Source organism: Trachurus japonicus, chromosome 17, assembly GCF_045865225.1.
Source record: "Trachurus japonicus isolate A0001 chromosome 17, Traja_1.0".
Taxonomy (NCBI): Eukaryota; Metazoa; Chordata; class Actinopteri; order Carangiformes; family Carangidae; genus Trachurus; species Trachurus japonicus.
The window spans coordinates 33,495,165-33,511,836 of NC_140923.1; positions in this window are offsets into that span (position 1 = coordinate 33,495,165).

The following is a 16,672-nucleotide window of genomic DNA, read 5'->3' on the forward strand; positions in this document are numbered from 1 at the left end:
GAGAAAAAACAACCATTTTGCTCCTGGATTTAAACACCGCAGCTTCTACAGTGTACTCGCCAGGACAATAAAATTACAGATGAATATGAATGTCCTCAAAACAAATAGGAACACAATGCAGGAAGCAAGTGCCACAAATGGGTCTGAATACCTCTCCCCCTTAATCCTGGTGGAATATTTTGTCATTACTGGCTCTTGTAGGAGCGTGAATGCAAGAATGCAGCATCCAGTAAGCGGTGCCCTGTAGCCAACGCTGGGAGAGCCCCTGCCAGCCCGATGTGCTCTGCTAGCAATCACAGCCCACTGAGTCACGGGCCAGTGGAAAATGTCAGATAAACATCACACTGGGAATGAGCTTCCTCCCCTCTCCCTCTCCCTCTCCCTCTCCCTCTCTCTCTCCCTCTCTCCGGCAGTATAAGTGGTTTAAGAATAGCAATAGAGATGGAGCTGCTTATTTTAAGTGACACCATGAGAGTCAAGAGGTCAAATGAAATTTACAAGGTTAGAAGAGGCGAATACGGTACTGAGTAGATCAGATGACTGAGGTACATGCCGGGGTATGTTGTGGGTTTCGCTCTGATTCAAACGCTACGCCGCATGTTATTCTGTCTCACCAACATCTCTGCTGTCATCCCCTATTATGTACTAAGCAACAAAAGGAGGGAGGAAGTCTGTAGGAACCAGGGAGGAACTGAAACCTGAGTCAGTGCTTCGAGTTCTGCAGCATAAAACGCTGCATTAGGACTCCGAGCTGAGACTTGGCATGCTTTCAACCATCCAATTCACACCTTCTCGCAAACATTCACAAAAAGCTTGTCGTAATTTCCTGTGAGACCTTAAAAAATACAGTCAGGAACGGCTCTCACTGCAGGCTGGAGCTGTAAATCACATGACGGCAGCTCTGATATTTCATCTGTTCATCGACCAGTGGGAGAAAGTAGCCTGTGAAACATCTCTTCCAGTTTCATGACATATTACACAAACTCTGTGCTGTGCTGCAAGTGGGACTTACACCAAGTAACATTTTGTCAGATATATTAGCTTTTTACTTGTTACGGTAGGAGATATATATATGAAGATCCCCTCCCTGCTAAGGGTGTACACTGCAGGGGAAGTATTTGCAGCTACTGCATTTTTGAGGAACTTCATTAGTTTTTCATTTTATGCCACTTGATTTTTTTTTTTTTACATTTATTAAACATCTTTAGTTGATTAGAATGAATTGCCAACTGTATATAAATTAGATAAAAGTAGCTTCACCTTGAACATCTCATCAGCTCACACACAGGTATAATCTATCAATACTGTATACTAGCTGATATATTGATAAAATACCTGAGACTACTTTCTAATTTTGAAAGTAGGACTTAAATTGTGGTTACTAATGAGCCCTTAAAGGTTTTCCACTTCTTCTATTAAATAACGTTATGGTTAGAATGGATAGTTGTGTGTCAAAATCAAATATATATTCGGTATCAGCTTGTTCCAGCGCTTCACTGAAGTTATACTATGTTTTCACTGTGTGACAGACAATATTACACAGTTTCTATACAAGCTTCTCCAAAATTCAACTTGACATTTGAGTTTTTGTTTTTTTCTTCTCCCGAAACTGTCTCCAATAGAATTTAAAATAATGGACTATGGGGTTGTAACAAAATTTCACTGTGCCTCATGGGTGTGAAGGTTGAGGGGTTAAGTTAAATACATAAAATTATACAGACAATTTTGAAAAACTGTTTAAAAGTTGCCACATTTTTATCCCCGTGTTAATTTGGCTTAAAAGCGACAATAGAACCACTTTAGTGAGCTTTAAAGGTCTTGGCAAAGCCTCATGTGAGGTTCCTCATCCCCATAATCAATTATCTTTCTGCCTCTAATGATTCTTTCCCATTTGTAAAGGATGAAAAAGCAAAGACTTTGGTCCATTTCCTCAGGACTACCTCATTGTTGTGCTGACTGTGTGCTGTCCAGCTCAATACTGTGTGGCTGCTGCACAGACCAGGGCTGAGCTACTGTAGGTTCCTCCTCCTGCTCTTCCCTGGCATTCACTTGCTGTGGCAGCCGGTGATCATGGCAACGGCGGGACTTTGGCAGGACCAGTCGTGTCTAGAAGACCGGTTCAAGCTGCAGTCTGCAGGCTGCAGTGCTAAGGCGCCCTGTTTAATTAGGCCCATCCTGCTGAGCTGCTGCTGTTTATTTCCCCTGTGACACTCCGCTGATCTCTACTGAGCAGCAAGCGAGAGAGGGAAAAAGAATCATTATGCATACACCTTTGTGCAAAAGCACCTATACACTAAGTGCCATATCCACACGTACAGCAGCTCACACATCCACACACACACACCATCACAGTACAGCAATACTCTCATGTGACCTGTTATACACATTCATTTTCTGAAAATTTCATTCCGTGCACACACCTCCACTTTCCAGTGAGACATGTGTAGCCACTCCTGGCTCAGCCAGTGATCTTCTGGTTTTTGCCTGCACACTCCCACATCATCATCACTTCAGCAACGTGCTATTAGCTCCACACATCTCCACAAACCACTTCAAAATTCCTTGGAGTCGAGCTGAGGCGAGATTTCTCATGATTAAGAGGCAATTTAGTGTCAAATGAATTAGCTGTGAGATCTGTCCTGTTTGGAGAAAAAAATCATGGAATTAGTCTTATTAAAAGGCAAGTTCTTTATTTTTCACAAAAGTATTTATTAGTTTTACTTAGTTAGGCTAGAAAATTAATTTGTACTCTCTTATCTGTATGATGAGCTTAGCATAGAACATCTTCAGCATGTGTACATATAATAAAAAAAGGTATAATTTGTTCACAAGTGAGTTTTTGTAAGATTTTGTTGCTTTCGGGCCTATTGCTCTCCTCAAGTTTTTACCCTTGCGCTCGTGCTAAGCTAAGTTAAGTTAGCTGGCTAACTGTTTCTTGCTGTTAGTTTCAAATTCACAAATAGGCTAGGCTATCAATCTTCATCATCTAACGCTCAGCAAGAAAGCAAACATAGTCCCAATTTGTTGGCAGCTACATGAAGACTTCATCATTTGAGGTTAAGCTATGTGGTCAAAATGGAGTGATGTTTTTTTTCTAGTAGCACTTCTCTGCACACAGATGTATGTTACAGTGCAACTGTGTTTTTCTGTAAGAAAAAAAAAGATGTCAGAAAAGAAAGAAAAAAACTTTAAAAATCCTCTCACACACACACACAGACACACACAAACACACACTGCTGAAATGGAGTACATGTCATATGGGGAAAGGGCAGTAGCCATGTTTCTCTGGTACAAAAATCAATCCCGGCCCCAAAAAAGAAAGAAAGAAAAAGCAAAAAAGCAATACCTGACCTGACAGAAGTTAAGTTGAGCCTGTGAGTTTCTTAGGATCCCCGCAGGGCTAGAAACTCCACTGATTTCTTTTAAACATTAGCTGTTTAATTTAAGTGTGGGTCCAGTGAACTGGAAGAGAATTACCGTTTATCTCTACGGGGTCTGCTGTGTGCAACAGGGAGAAGCATCAGGTCAGCACAAAGCCGCAGCCAAATGGAGAGGCAGAGATAGATGGATTGTCAGAATACCTCAGTACCAAATAGCTCTTTCTGTGGAACACGTTTTCCCTACGTGCAATTTAAGCTGCTTAGCTAAACAAATCTGAGTGAGTCAAAGATAGACGGACAGGATAATGTGCTGGCAACACATTTTTCCCTGATTTTTACCTTTTCCCTCATTGTGTTTCACTAGCTACATATTGAGAACAATTGGAACACATGGCATGTGAGGAATCAGTTTGACTACTCTGGCACCTACCAAACTGTGAAAGTAGGACTGGCAGCGCAACCATATGCTCTGTGCCAGATCCTTTTCTTGCTGCACAAGCCCAATGCAACACACACACACACACACACACACACACACACTACACACTTGCAATTATTTAGGAGAAATGTGATTGATTTCCTGCTTTTAAACATGAACATGCACTGCTTCATGTCCTCTAGTTTTAATGCCAGGCAAACCCACAGTTTGATGTGGAATGAAAAGCATTTAGATGGCAGTACGTGGGCTACAGTACTTCTCACGCAGTTATAAGGGCAAACAAGGTAATATTAATATCAAGGTCATCTAGATGTTCAAGTTCGGATCTGTAGCTTATCAATCTATTTTAGCTCCAGGTGCTTACTAATTGCTCTGACATTACAAATTACATTCTTGTTTTCTGGTTTCTGGCAGCCAGCTCCTGTGGCCCACAAAATAAGACGTGAATATTTTCCTTGTTAAATGGAACAATTTCTCCACTTTAGGCTAAATATATGTGAAGAATAATTCATGAGACACACTTTTATATTATCCGCCTTGGCTTGTAATTCACCGGCCACATGGTGTCATGCGCCTGGATGATAAAGTGACTGAAAGCAGCAAAAAGGACATCCAGGAATTCTTTTGAAGTGCACAGCTGTGCTCATATCAGTTCTATATGAAGTATAATGAGGGACCTCCTTGTCACTGTCACCTGTGATAGACTCATCAGACTGCAAATCACAGGGCTAATGGAGAGATGGCCCAGTGGGATACAAAGGAGAGGTGTTGTTGTACGAGGTTATGGTGGCACCTGAGCGTTGAGATGGGATGCATAAATGCACATTTATTTATGGTGTTAATGTATAAGAGAGGAGCTCATTTGTCTGTCACCACGTATACTTGACTGGAGAGGATGGAGATTAGCTGTGGAGTCAATGTGACCTTTCTGTCTGACATTCCTCTTTGCCTCTCACTATCTGTTGCGCCAAGCTGGGTTTTTTTTTTTTTTTCTTAGACGGCGTGCACGGAGTGACCATGAACTTGGATTAGGGAAGGTCCTTGGCATCAGCAGCTGCATTTCTGTATGATGACAAAAAAGAAGAAGAAGGAGAAGAGGAACAGCAATTTCAAAAGAGAAAATGTCTTTTCTTGATCCGGTGCCTTGGAAAAGCACATGTGGAAAATGACTCCAGGAAGGAGCTGATTGCTGCCGGTGTTTACTTAACCTAATTAAAAAATACACTTATCATTGCACATGCATATGAGAGCAGTTACACTTTGGAAAATATGCACCTACTTTTTGTTGTATTTGTTTGCTTAAGCCTGTCATCCCTAAATGTAATAAATACAGAGGAGATAAGAAAAAATGAGATCCCTGGTAAAAAAAAAAAATGTCTCTGTGGAAAGTCACACAGCTCATGCTTTAAATTATCAGAAACAACAAATGATAAATAACGTAATACCCAAGGTAATATAATGATACCCTGACTGTTTTATTACACCCTGTTTATCTATGTTTACATAATGTTTCGGAAGACAAACATTTGTTTAGCGTCTTGACAGGCGTCAGACAGATTCATAGCACAAAACATTCTTGCCAAGTGTTTGTAAAGATTAGCCACAGTTTAACTAGAAGTTTAATTATTTTTGATCGCACATTATTAGCAAGGCTCTCTGAACACATTTCTATGTCTCTTGTTTGGCAAATGAAGCTTATTGTTGATTTCCTTTTTTTCCCTCTGTGTCACCAGAGTTCGGGACAACACTGTTGGCACTGGGAGTGATTGGGAGGAAAGAAAGACAGCAGTGACAGGCTTGAGCAAACAATCTCTGCATGATCAAAGCTGCTGAGTGGAGGAGAACACTGTGTACAATGATTGGAGAGGGCCAGGGGGAGGGCACTGTAGTGAAACACAGCACCTCAACACAAAGTTTCTCTGACACTGCACTTCATGGGATGGAAATGTGGAGGGGGTTGCAGTTACAATCCATTAATCATAAGTACCACGCTAATGTCAAGCAATAGATTCACACTAGTCTATACACAGACTCGCGGTGTAAACTTACAGCGAGCCGGGACGCCATAGCTGCAACCCCACAAGAGAAGCTTTCCTTTGCTCAGTGATCATACTGTTACCTGAGGTGTCACAACAACAATAACAACCAAGCACACATCAGACTGTGAGGTCTGGTCATCACCTTACATAGTAATCAACCTGACAAGGTAACAACCTGCATTCTGAGTCATGTTCACGATCTGCCTACTTGCACAATAATTACCACATCTCTCCCCCGCAGCGAGCATTGCCGGTAGGTAGCTGCATCCCCTGTAGAGGGAGAAAAGACATGTGACATCCACACCCACCAGCACTGTCATTAGACGCTGAGTGGAGGCAAAGTTCAGCAGACGACTCCTGTACCAGGCCCCTAATGGTCGCCCATTGGGATGAGAAGCTGATTGGGGGACAGAGAGAGTACAAAACGCGTAATGGCGTGGTGGAATTAAGCACGGGTAGTGAGGTGGGTGTGATTTAGAGTTAGCCAAATTGTGTGGGAGACTGTAAAGCTGTAAATAATGGGCGCTGATTTCAATCCCCCCTGCGTGACGTCATCCCCTTCTCTCATAATGCAGCAGCTCGAGCCTTTTGTGATCAGTACAGGAGCCGCACAGTCTGTTTTTGGTGTGTGTGTGTGTGTGTGTGTGTGTGTGTGTGTGTGTGTGTGTGTGTGAGAGAGAGAGAGAGTTTTTTCACTCACATGAATTATGGATTGGACTGGTATTTTTTTGTTAAATGCAAAGCAATTTTGAATTGAATGGAAAATAAATTAAAAACAGCAATGTATTTGGCTGTTATTTATAAATTGATTTCGAGATGTGTTAATAACTAGGTAGGCAATGACTAATTCTAATCGTTTCACCTGTTCAAGGTCTTTGTTGCATAGCGGGAAAAAATGCTTTCATTTACTTTAGCAGAACCTGCTGAGAAACACAAAATGTGTGTATGTGTGTGAGTACACTCACAATTTAATGGTCAACTGGACTCAACTGGAATGAGAACTCATCTGTCTGTGTATTAAGTTTATTTATTAGATTCTTGTTTATTTGTTGCACTGTAAAATAAAAAGTGATGAGAGACAAAATGTTACAGTACGGAGGCAGCGGAAAATAAAAATCTAATCCTACATCAACAGAAGTGTGTCTAAGACATAAAGATGAGCTATTCTTCTTACTGCGATCTGCGTTTTGGAGAATTAAGTGCTTTATCTTGACTCTACACTATGCATATTGGTTTAAAAGTGTGCACGTGTGCGTGTGTGTATTGTGAATACCAGTCTTTACATATATGCATATAAGCTTGTATTCAGTGGACACTTTTGGGTCAGTTGCTTGGCAAGATCCTAATCCAATCTGTTTCCTTTTTGTACAATTAAAATACCGCTTAGGAATACTGCACTGTGTCCCAATTATATTTCTCCAAATGTTCCAATGTGCAACATTTCTGCAGTGTGCGCTCTGCTCCCACTCCTCCCACTTCTAAGTTTGGCTGACAGGCATCTGAAATACCTGGTTTGTCTGTAGAGCTTTTCACAATGCCCCAGATCCATCATTGCAGGGCCATTGAGGCTCATTGTGTGCATCCATTAACTGTATCTATGGTGGAACCTTACAAAGGGGCAGCTTGAAGAGGGTCACTGGTGCGTGGGCCCCCGCTGTCATAAATCTGGTGCAGTCCAGAGCTGAAACTCCCCTGTGCTCAACTAATGGTGCGCTGATCGCTGGTACTTCTTGGGTGGGATGGAGGGGTGTGTGACAATGTGTGTGTGTGTGTGGGTGGTGGGGGATGGGGGCTTACAAGGGGACAGGGTGTATAAAGCATTACTCATTTGTTTCCAAGCTGCGAGACCAATGAGCCCTAACTAATCACTCGGCTTTTGTCTTTTCCATAAAAGTGTTTCTAAAGAGCACAAATTGGGCAACCATTTTAAAGACACTTCCTTTGTCAGGATATTGATATTAATTATTGTCTTTACCCCTTCTCCAGCACAGTGTTAATATCCATATGAATAAAATATAGACTGTGCACTGGGGATGGTCAAACCCTTTGCTTGCTTTTGGATGGATCTCATTGTTCCTCATTATTGAAGTGGGTCAGTGCCTCTTCACCTCTCTGCTCACCTGTGGAAAACATGTGGGAGAGCTGCAATATTAATGCCCTCATAAAGCAGAAAAGACCTTCGCTGCAAACATATCATGGCATGGATATAGGTTTATGGTTTGTTTTTGTCCTGGAAACCAGCTCTATGTGAACATTATGGTTGGTAATGTGTTCCTGTGTGGTTGTAGAAAAGGTGTTGACAAACACATAACACGATTATTTACGGCAAACGTTGATGTAAACATTGATCACAATATACAGGGATTGCTGCTAATTATCACTGCATTAAATTATATAACAAACCTGGGGCTATTCTTCATTAGGATAATTTGGAAATATGAACAGCTTGTTAACATCACACATAATTGAAGAAATACTAGCTATTCTCTCTTTGTCACTAGTTATACAGAACAGTGTGTCATTGTTGAAACTGTTCATTTGTTTTAAGTGTTCCCTGTGCTGTGAATGCTGAGCAGTATCCCTGTCAGCATTGCCATGCAGGTACAAGTGTCCCACTAATTTGCCTGCAGGGCCCTGGGAATGGCTAATTCCCTCATACTGTATAATAAATACAAACCTAAATTGGGTTATTTTGAGAAAGCTAAGCAGGGAATGAGCAGATTCTTTAACATCTAGTATCCCACAGTTTGTCCTGTGTAGCTTGGGCAAATAATTCACTTTTTTCCCATTTGCTTTTATTATTTTTTCTCTTTCTTCTTCTTCTTCTTCTTCCTCTTCTTTCCACCTCCAGCTTTGTAGGCAGCTCAGTCAGAACATCTCCCACTGGAGCCTGTGGGTGTCCTCTCAAGAAAAAGGAGCTCCTATTGGTTTTCCTACTGCATCCTACCCACACACATCCAAAGGTTCCCCTCCGTTCGCCAATCAGTCCCTCCAAATCCTGCCAGCCCTCACAGTGTCTCAAACACAAAGGAAACGTGTTCACCTTAATACTGTCCCTGGGTGCTGAGAGATGCAGAGTGTTGGTATTGGCAAAAAAAAGAAGAAGAAAGACAGCCTCTGCTGAAACCCCCACTCCCACCCTTAGTTCCCCTCTTTCCTTCATATGGTGGATGATCAAACCTCAGAGGAAGATTCAAGTCAAGTGCTTAGAAGACAATGGCTTTTCCCTGCCAAACACTGCAGGGTTACTGGTGGAATCTGGCCAGTCGTATTCTCACATCAATTACGCCATTTAAATAATAGACTTTCTAAAGCCCTTCATGTCCAATCATGCTCCTCATGGAGTCCCAGAAAATGACTGAACAAATAAACAGATAGGAAATAAATAATCAAATGAACACATTGTCTAAAATGTGTGAATTATCCAGTAATTTGTGGAAAGATTTCACTCAGCTAAACTCTTTATAATCAAATGTTGTTTTATCATTTTCACATGGGGTTCATTTTTTTAATTAAATAGTCTTTAATCTCAAGTCACATCCAATTTCTCACTGTCACTTTTCATAATGTAACTTTTTATTCATCATGTACTGATTAATCTGTATAATTTATAGACGTGTATTAATATGGTGACTTTGTTTATATTATCCATAATTATTCACTGTAGAAGAAATGGCAAGGCAAGGCAAGGCAATTTTATTTGTATAGCCCGTTTTTACAAACAGTTTGTCTCAAAGGGCTTTACATGGCATCGTAGCAACATCCTCTGTCCTTAGACCCTCACATCGACTGAGGAAAAACTCCATGGAAAACCCTTGACTATTCTTATTTTTAATCTCAATTTAAAGGTCCTTTATTGTACAAGTTTAGTTTAGTTTAGTATAGTAAACATTATTGTCAATCACACTATATAACAGTCATTACACAGGGGAACAAAATTGCGTTTCCCCAAACTCCAATGTGCAAAGATTATCGTGTCTTTTTTAAATATGAAGCAGGTCAGTTTTACAATAGTACGGTGAAAGTACTGTATTACAGCGCTCAGTCCACAGAGAAATGTATATGTTCAGAAACTGAGCTTGGAAACGAGCTCACTGACTTACATAACATGCTGATGTCACTGCTGTCAGCCATGCCCCCTCCCAAGTCCCGCCCACCCAGACCTACCATCCAACCCTGCAGGATTTGGTTACTTTGTGTTGCCTAATTACCTGAAATCTGCCACTGTGAAAGCCTCTCTTCTAATTGGTTCACTGACATATTGTTACTAGAGCTCCGGAGCGAAGAGGTGTAAAACTACTCTGAGAGGGTTTGATTGTTAAATCCACAAATACTGTATATATTTTTCATGGATTTGTTTGTGCAGCACCATCATTAGTATTAATGTATTTGGCCTGTTATGAACCTTCATCATTGCATTGAAAGTGTGTGGGTGTCTCCACATGGTTATTAAAAACTTTTAATTTAAACCTCTGGCAAAAATCCATTTAACTAAATGAGACTAAATAAAGGTATTGTATGTTTATTTTTTACATGTAGTCATCCATCCATGCATTCACATTGCCAAAACAAAACTATAATTGAGGGTCCTGGATATCGGCGGGGCGGCTGGGGCCAATCCCAGATGGCATTGTGTGAGAGGAAGGGTGCAACCCTGACAGGTCAAAACTCTATCACAGGAGAGACAAAAAAATCATTCACGACCTGACCAGCACGTCTTTGGGCTGTGGGAGGAAGCGACACTCATAAATCCAATAATTCTTAATGATGTATTGTGTTCATTTCTCCTGGTGACATTGTGTCACGTGTTCAAGAAATGTTTTCTCTGATGTAATCTATTGCAGTAACACTTGATTATCAGTGAGGCGTGTGGAGTAATACACCAGAGAAAGCCGTATCAGATATTCATCCGAGGTAATTTCCAATGTGTAAACATGAATGTCGCCCTTGATAAGGTTGTGCCCAATAGTCCAGCGATGATGATAGATGGCCCATGATCCACCCGTGCTTCCTCCGAACGTGCTCATCAGCTGAGGGGGAATTACCATTCTGCTCAGCTCCCTCTATCTCCGTGTGCCAGGACAGGGAGCATATGCATATAAGCAGGTAAACAAATACATAAACAACATTCTGTTGGATGTTGTTTGGTCTGTTATGTCAGGATCATTCATGCGTACTACGTGTTTTATTGAAATGGAATTCTTATAGTGGTCTTAAAGGAATTTTACTGTGTGATTATCCTTGGTTTTGTACAATGGCTCATTTTAGAGCTGCTGGATATTTTGTCAAAAGAGATTACATGATTATAGGGGTAATCCCTTTTCTGTCTCTTCTTCTGTAAAATATAATATACATAATGTACATGCTTGTGTGCTGACAATATGAAATAAGAAGATGGATTTCTTTATCCATGTACAGTAATCTGTGAATGTTATCTCTCGAAAACACTTAAACTCCACTCTAAAGGTAAGTTAAGGTACGTTTTTTTTAAATGTTTTTTTTCTTCCTTTCTGGATATTTCCAGTTTTTATAAAAAATTGCTGAATGTCATCTTTCCTTACAAACCCTCGTTAGTACAAAATCTAAGTGCCCCACTGGAAGCTACAGCAGTACACTATGACAGACTGCTCTTGGTCTCAAAATGACATCAGCGCCTCCATCCATTAAAAAAGAGCAGGGTGGGAGGGCATGTGGGGGGGTAAGACATATCGACTTATTTTTAAAAACCCTCTGCAGTACAGTAGAACTATAAAACCATCTGGATGTGTCAGAAAGCAGACAGGAAAAATAGAACAGGTAAAAGAGCGAATCAGGTGAAGGACTGAGACAAGCTTCACCTCTTTCTTATTATAAGGTGTGATCGATCACAGTATTATGCCATTAATGGTGTTGGAGCTCATATCGAGATGCCGGGATAACAAGTTCATGCTACCACATTATTGTGCAGTGCTGTAACTTGACAGGATGGCAATATCCTCAGCTTCTGACTCACACCTCTGAATCTTTTCATGCAGCTTCTCTGGTGTTTTTTATTACGAGTTTTGGATTATTCTTATTTATTTATTTATTTATTTTTGCCATTAGAAAATGCTGTTAGATCTCTTTTAAAGGCTATTTAGTATCTGAATGTTTAATGACTCTCTCTCTGCCAACTATAACCATAGAGTTATTGGCTTTGCATAGTCATTTCATAACTAATGTGTCTTAATGACATCTCCATGGTTCCTATTTAAGACACTAATGGGCAGTAACAGATCTCAAACTGTGGTGTGTTATATTAAATTAATTATTGATCTGGGCCTCATACGCGATTGATGTCTTAGTCCTCGGATACCTTATTATTGATGCATTTTCACTCAGGTTGTAAAGCGTGGCTGTCAAGAGTCGAAACGCATCAGGCCACCGCAAACACGCAGCAACAACATCATGCAAAAAACATTCTCAGCCGATGCAATTTATAGTCCATACTGAAATGAGGGAAATCAATAAACATACACGTAGAGTTGCATATACAATGAGCAGACCGGCTGCTCCACTGATAGATGGGGATAATGAGCTGAAATTGCTATGTCCTGTGCTGATGTTGGGCATCATAGCCGCCGTGTTTTACTCTTAATTGGAATGAATTTGTGTTATTGTTGCAGTGTTGCCGTTCTAATTGAACAAGGAATTGTGGATGTAAAGGCATTCATGAGGTCTCATAACATCATGTAAATGATGTCACAAATTTCTGAGGCAGGGAATTAAATTAATTAACAGATGAATAAATAGTTCAATTTGTTTATTTAACTCCATTTAACCAGCCATTTAACATTTTGGCACCAGACTGTGGAGCTATTGCTGTGTACACGGAACATACTGTACATTCAACTGCACTGGCTGTATATTTGTAAGTGTTGGTTGTTAGTTGCGCTGTAAACTGCTGCCAGAAACAACAACAGTCAAACAGCAATATGAAAACGCATGCAGTCATTGTTGTTTCTTTGTCATGTGCATTCTCATCGCTGCCATTGTGCGTCTGACCAAAACCACTGCCAGTCTGCTCTACATACTGATAATAAAGTGGTTTTGGAGTTCTGAGTTCTGCGTTTGTGGCTTTAAAGCCGTGAGGATGATTTATCCATCTTGGCAGGCATGCATTTCTGCTTGTTTATAAACTGAAGAGTTTATGGGGCTCTTTAGCTCTGGCACTGCTGTCTTCATCTGTCTTTTGGTCACACCGCTTTTCATTTGCTGAGGAAACAGTCGCTATAGTGCAAAGAGAAAACAAACCATCTACCCACTGTATCTGAAAGCCTGTATGCATGTAGGAGCTTCGTGATACAACCAGACTGAGCTGGCTGCAGTTCTCCCTCAGAGATGTGGAGATGAGGGCTGACAGAAAAAAAAAATGATAGAGAAGATAATGAAGTACAAACTGTAAACATAGATAACCAACAACAGAATGTAAATGTTGATCTTTTGATAAATGTTGTGAAATCCTCAATTTTTCCTCTGCTGTAATAACTTGAGCTGCAGCATCACACTGAGCACCGTGGGACTAGGTAGCATCTGGCCTGTCTGTGTATTTGTTTGCCCATAATGCAATTTTTCTGTGCTATAAACAAGTTGTGTGAGGCAGTCCTCTCACTGCTTTGGTTAAGTATCTTTCTTTGTGCTGCTACTGTTGTTCTTTTTTTCTGTGTGTGTGTGTGCGCTAAAAATACTTGTGTGGACAAACAGAGAACAAAAGAAAGGAGAAATATATATTCTGGAGCTAGATACCAAGAAATGTTTTAAAATATTCAGAACCGTGGAGCCACCACAGTTATTTCTGGCCTCATACGCCATTCAGTGTAGGAGTTATTAAGGTGTTATTATAGCTGTAATAAAATATCAAAGGTATTTCATGGATGCAACATAAAAAGGCATTTAGCTGGATAATGTGCAGGGTGTACACCAACTTAGATCAACCTGTCTGAATATTTCATCTTGTGCTGTTATAACTGGAAGGTGTTTTCTTTTTTTTTCTTCTTTCATTTCGTTTCATTTAGTCTCTTTCTTTCTTTTTTTTTATCTCTTCCACCCACAAGAGACATGCAAATAAGCCAGTGACTCCAGGTTAGCAATAAGGCCCAATGTGACACTTCTGAAATCCCCCCGTGTAAAATCTGTGCATGGACTTTGGATTTCTAAAGGAGACAGCTTGTAAAAACTTTTTGCCACAGAAAGCAAAGACTTTCACACTATGAGACACCCTGGTTTTGAAGTTTCTCTCCTTTTAGAATTGAGGTTGAAGGGTCAAATCAAGAAAAGAAAGAATTTGTAAAAACGATGGCCCGAGGAGAGATTAGACAGTGTAGGGTGAAAACTCATTTAACATCATTCAGTCACCATGTAAATCTGTTTCATACCTTTTGAGAGTAGCTTGGGCAACATTGCTTTAGCATGAAATCCAGTTAAAAGAATCTATAATATCACAGGGATTTTGTCAATTGAATCTAAAGTGTAAAAATAATCATAGAGTGCTCATAATCAGTGTGTTTAGCCAATCACAGCAGGTGGTTTGACATATATGTCAGAGCTGGCTAATGATTTTCAGTCCGTAGTTCATTGCTATGTTACAGTAATGAGCGGTAATTCGTGTAATATCATGACATGTTCCAGATGTCAAACGAACAATGGGCTGATTAAAACATACTTGAATTGATGTGCATGCTCATATCACATCTAGCATTCTCTGACAACACGGTGAATGAAAAGCTGATGCTCTTTGGACTGAATTACTGTATACTGTGGAGTTTTGTTCCTGCCTGGCTGACGGCTTGTCACTCTTGTCACCATAGCCCTCAGCTATTCATACGAATGAGTGACTACAACAGAGTCAGTAGACGGGAAAGACTGGCCTACCCAGTGGCCTCTTTTTCCATCCCACATACAGTAGATAGTAATATAACGACCCCATTGTACAATCAGCAGCACATTGATCTCAGGACGGTCTAGCCTTCAGCACATTTTATTAGCTGCTGATCATGGAAGCCCCTCACAAGTCTGCAGCAAGACCACTAGTAACACATTTGCTCTCATTGGGAGAAAATATCCAGTTATGGTGAGGCTATGGCCAAGGGAAATAAAGCCTTAATGACAAGCGGGTGATGGAATGTCAAGTGTTTGAAAGCATGAATAAATCTAAGGGCTCTTCGGGGAGTCTTTGTTTCCCCTCTTTTTTCCCTTGTCGCACTTTTTCCCTCACTCCACTTTTGCCTGTTTTATTTCACAGGAGAATGGGGAAAAAATCTGAAAGTATTTCTCTAGAGTGTGTAGTTGCTGTTGCTGCTGCTGCTGGGGGTCTCTCCATCAAAACAATAACAAAAGACAGTTTGGTGATGTCATGAGGTGCAGACTCGATCAAGGGAGTTGTTGTCTTCGCCACCGTTGCCATCATTGCAATTTCAGTTTCTCCAAGTTAGGACTCCTTCACTGTCAATCGTTCAAAGGAGGTGTTCATCCACAGGAGTCTCCTTCTCTCCAAAATAAATGCACCAAGTGATTGAATCCAATAAAAACACTGAATGAAGGTGTTTCACTTCATCATTGTTTCTCAAATAGGCCTAGTTTTTGGCCAACACAAGATATCTCAGAGGTGCTGTAGCCTAGCTGCTGCTAACGTTTGCCGCTATAGTCCAGTGTGACTACCGTATCCTCAATTAAATTAAAAGCCAGTATTCAGTTAACAGCCCGGCCCCATATGGCTGGGGGCATTGTTTACATGAACAAATAAAGGCTTTTCCCAAACGCAGGCCGGGTCAAAAAAATAAAACGTCCACCACCTGGGACAAACTGAAAAGGATATGACCAGAAAGTCTTTTAAAGTTTGTGGACTGTCTGTGAAGACTGATCATAGTGAAGCTGACCTCATCCTCTGCTTCAGAGAGGGACAGCCTTGCACCGCCGGACAGCAGGTCTCTGCTCCGTGTACAGAGCGTGTTGGGCCCGGTGATGGACCGCAGCAAACACTGTGGAAATGCTCTGATTGACTTGAATAATCACCCAGCTCTGACAGTGCAGCGAGGAAAACAGGTGCCAAGCAGCACGTGAGGAAGATGAGCTAATGAACAATGAGCTTGGTTGCTAATGTGTAAAAATTAATGGAGGAAATTAGAAATAAAGGCCTCTTTCAAATAAAAGCCTGCCTCCAATAAGGGCCAGGTGTCCAGGGCAGTTGTGTAAATAAAGGCCACGGTTAATATTTGAGGAGGTAATATTCTACGTATGTGGTTAAAACCAACATACTGTATATCTAAAATACATGTAAAATATTTTCTAGCTGAGCTATGTGTATATTTTGCTATTGTTAGATAGCTAGCATTAGCCTTTCCCAAAAATTCAAAGCATGAAAAGCAAATCTTTTGCCTTTATGAAAAACATGACGTTACTATGACATTGACGGTTATTTCTAGTCTATTTCTTGACATCACTATGCAATTACTTGTTATTTCTTGACTATTTCTTGACATTATTAGCAGCCTGTAAATGAAAGCGTTACCCTCTTGTCTCCAATATGTATTTTTTCTACTGAAGTTATTATGCTCAGCAGCTAGCTCTAACCAGCATCTTCACTTTCCAATAATGACTCACTGTAGCCTCTGATCATAATCTGGCTTGAGGAGGTAGCACTGCTCCTTGGGCGTGGTACCAACGCTTGTCCTGTAAAGGCTGCGATGGCTGAAGCCGCTGAACCTCTTTTCAAATGACAACCACCACCACTGTCTCCTGGCAAGAAACAACTTTTGGCAGCAGAGGAAATTTACACAGCAGAGGAAATTTACATCTGG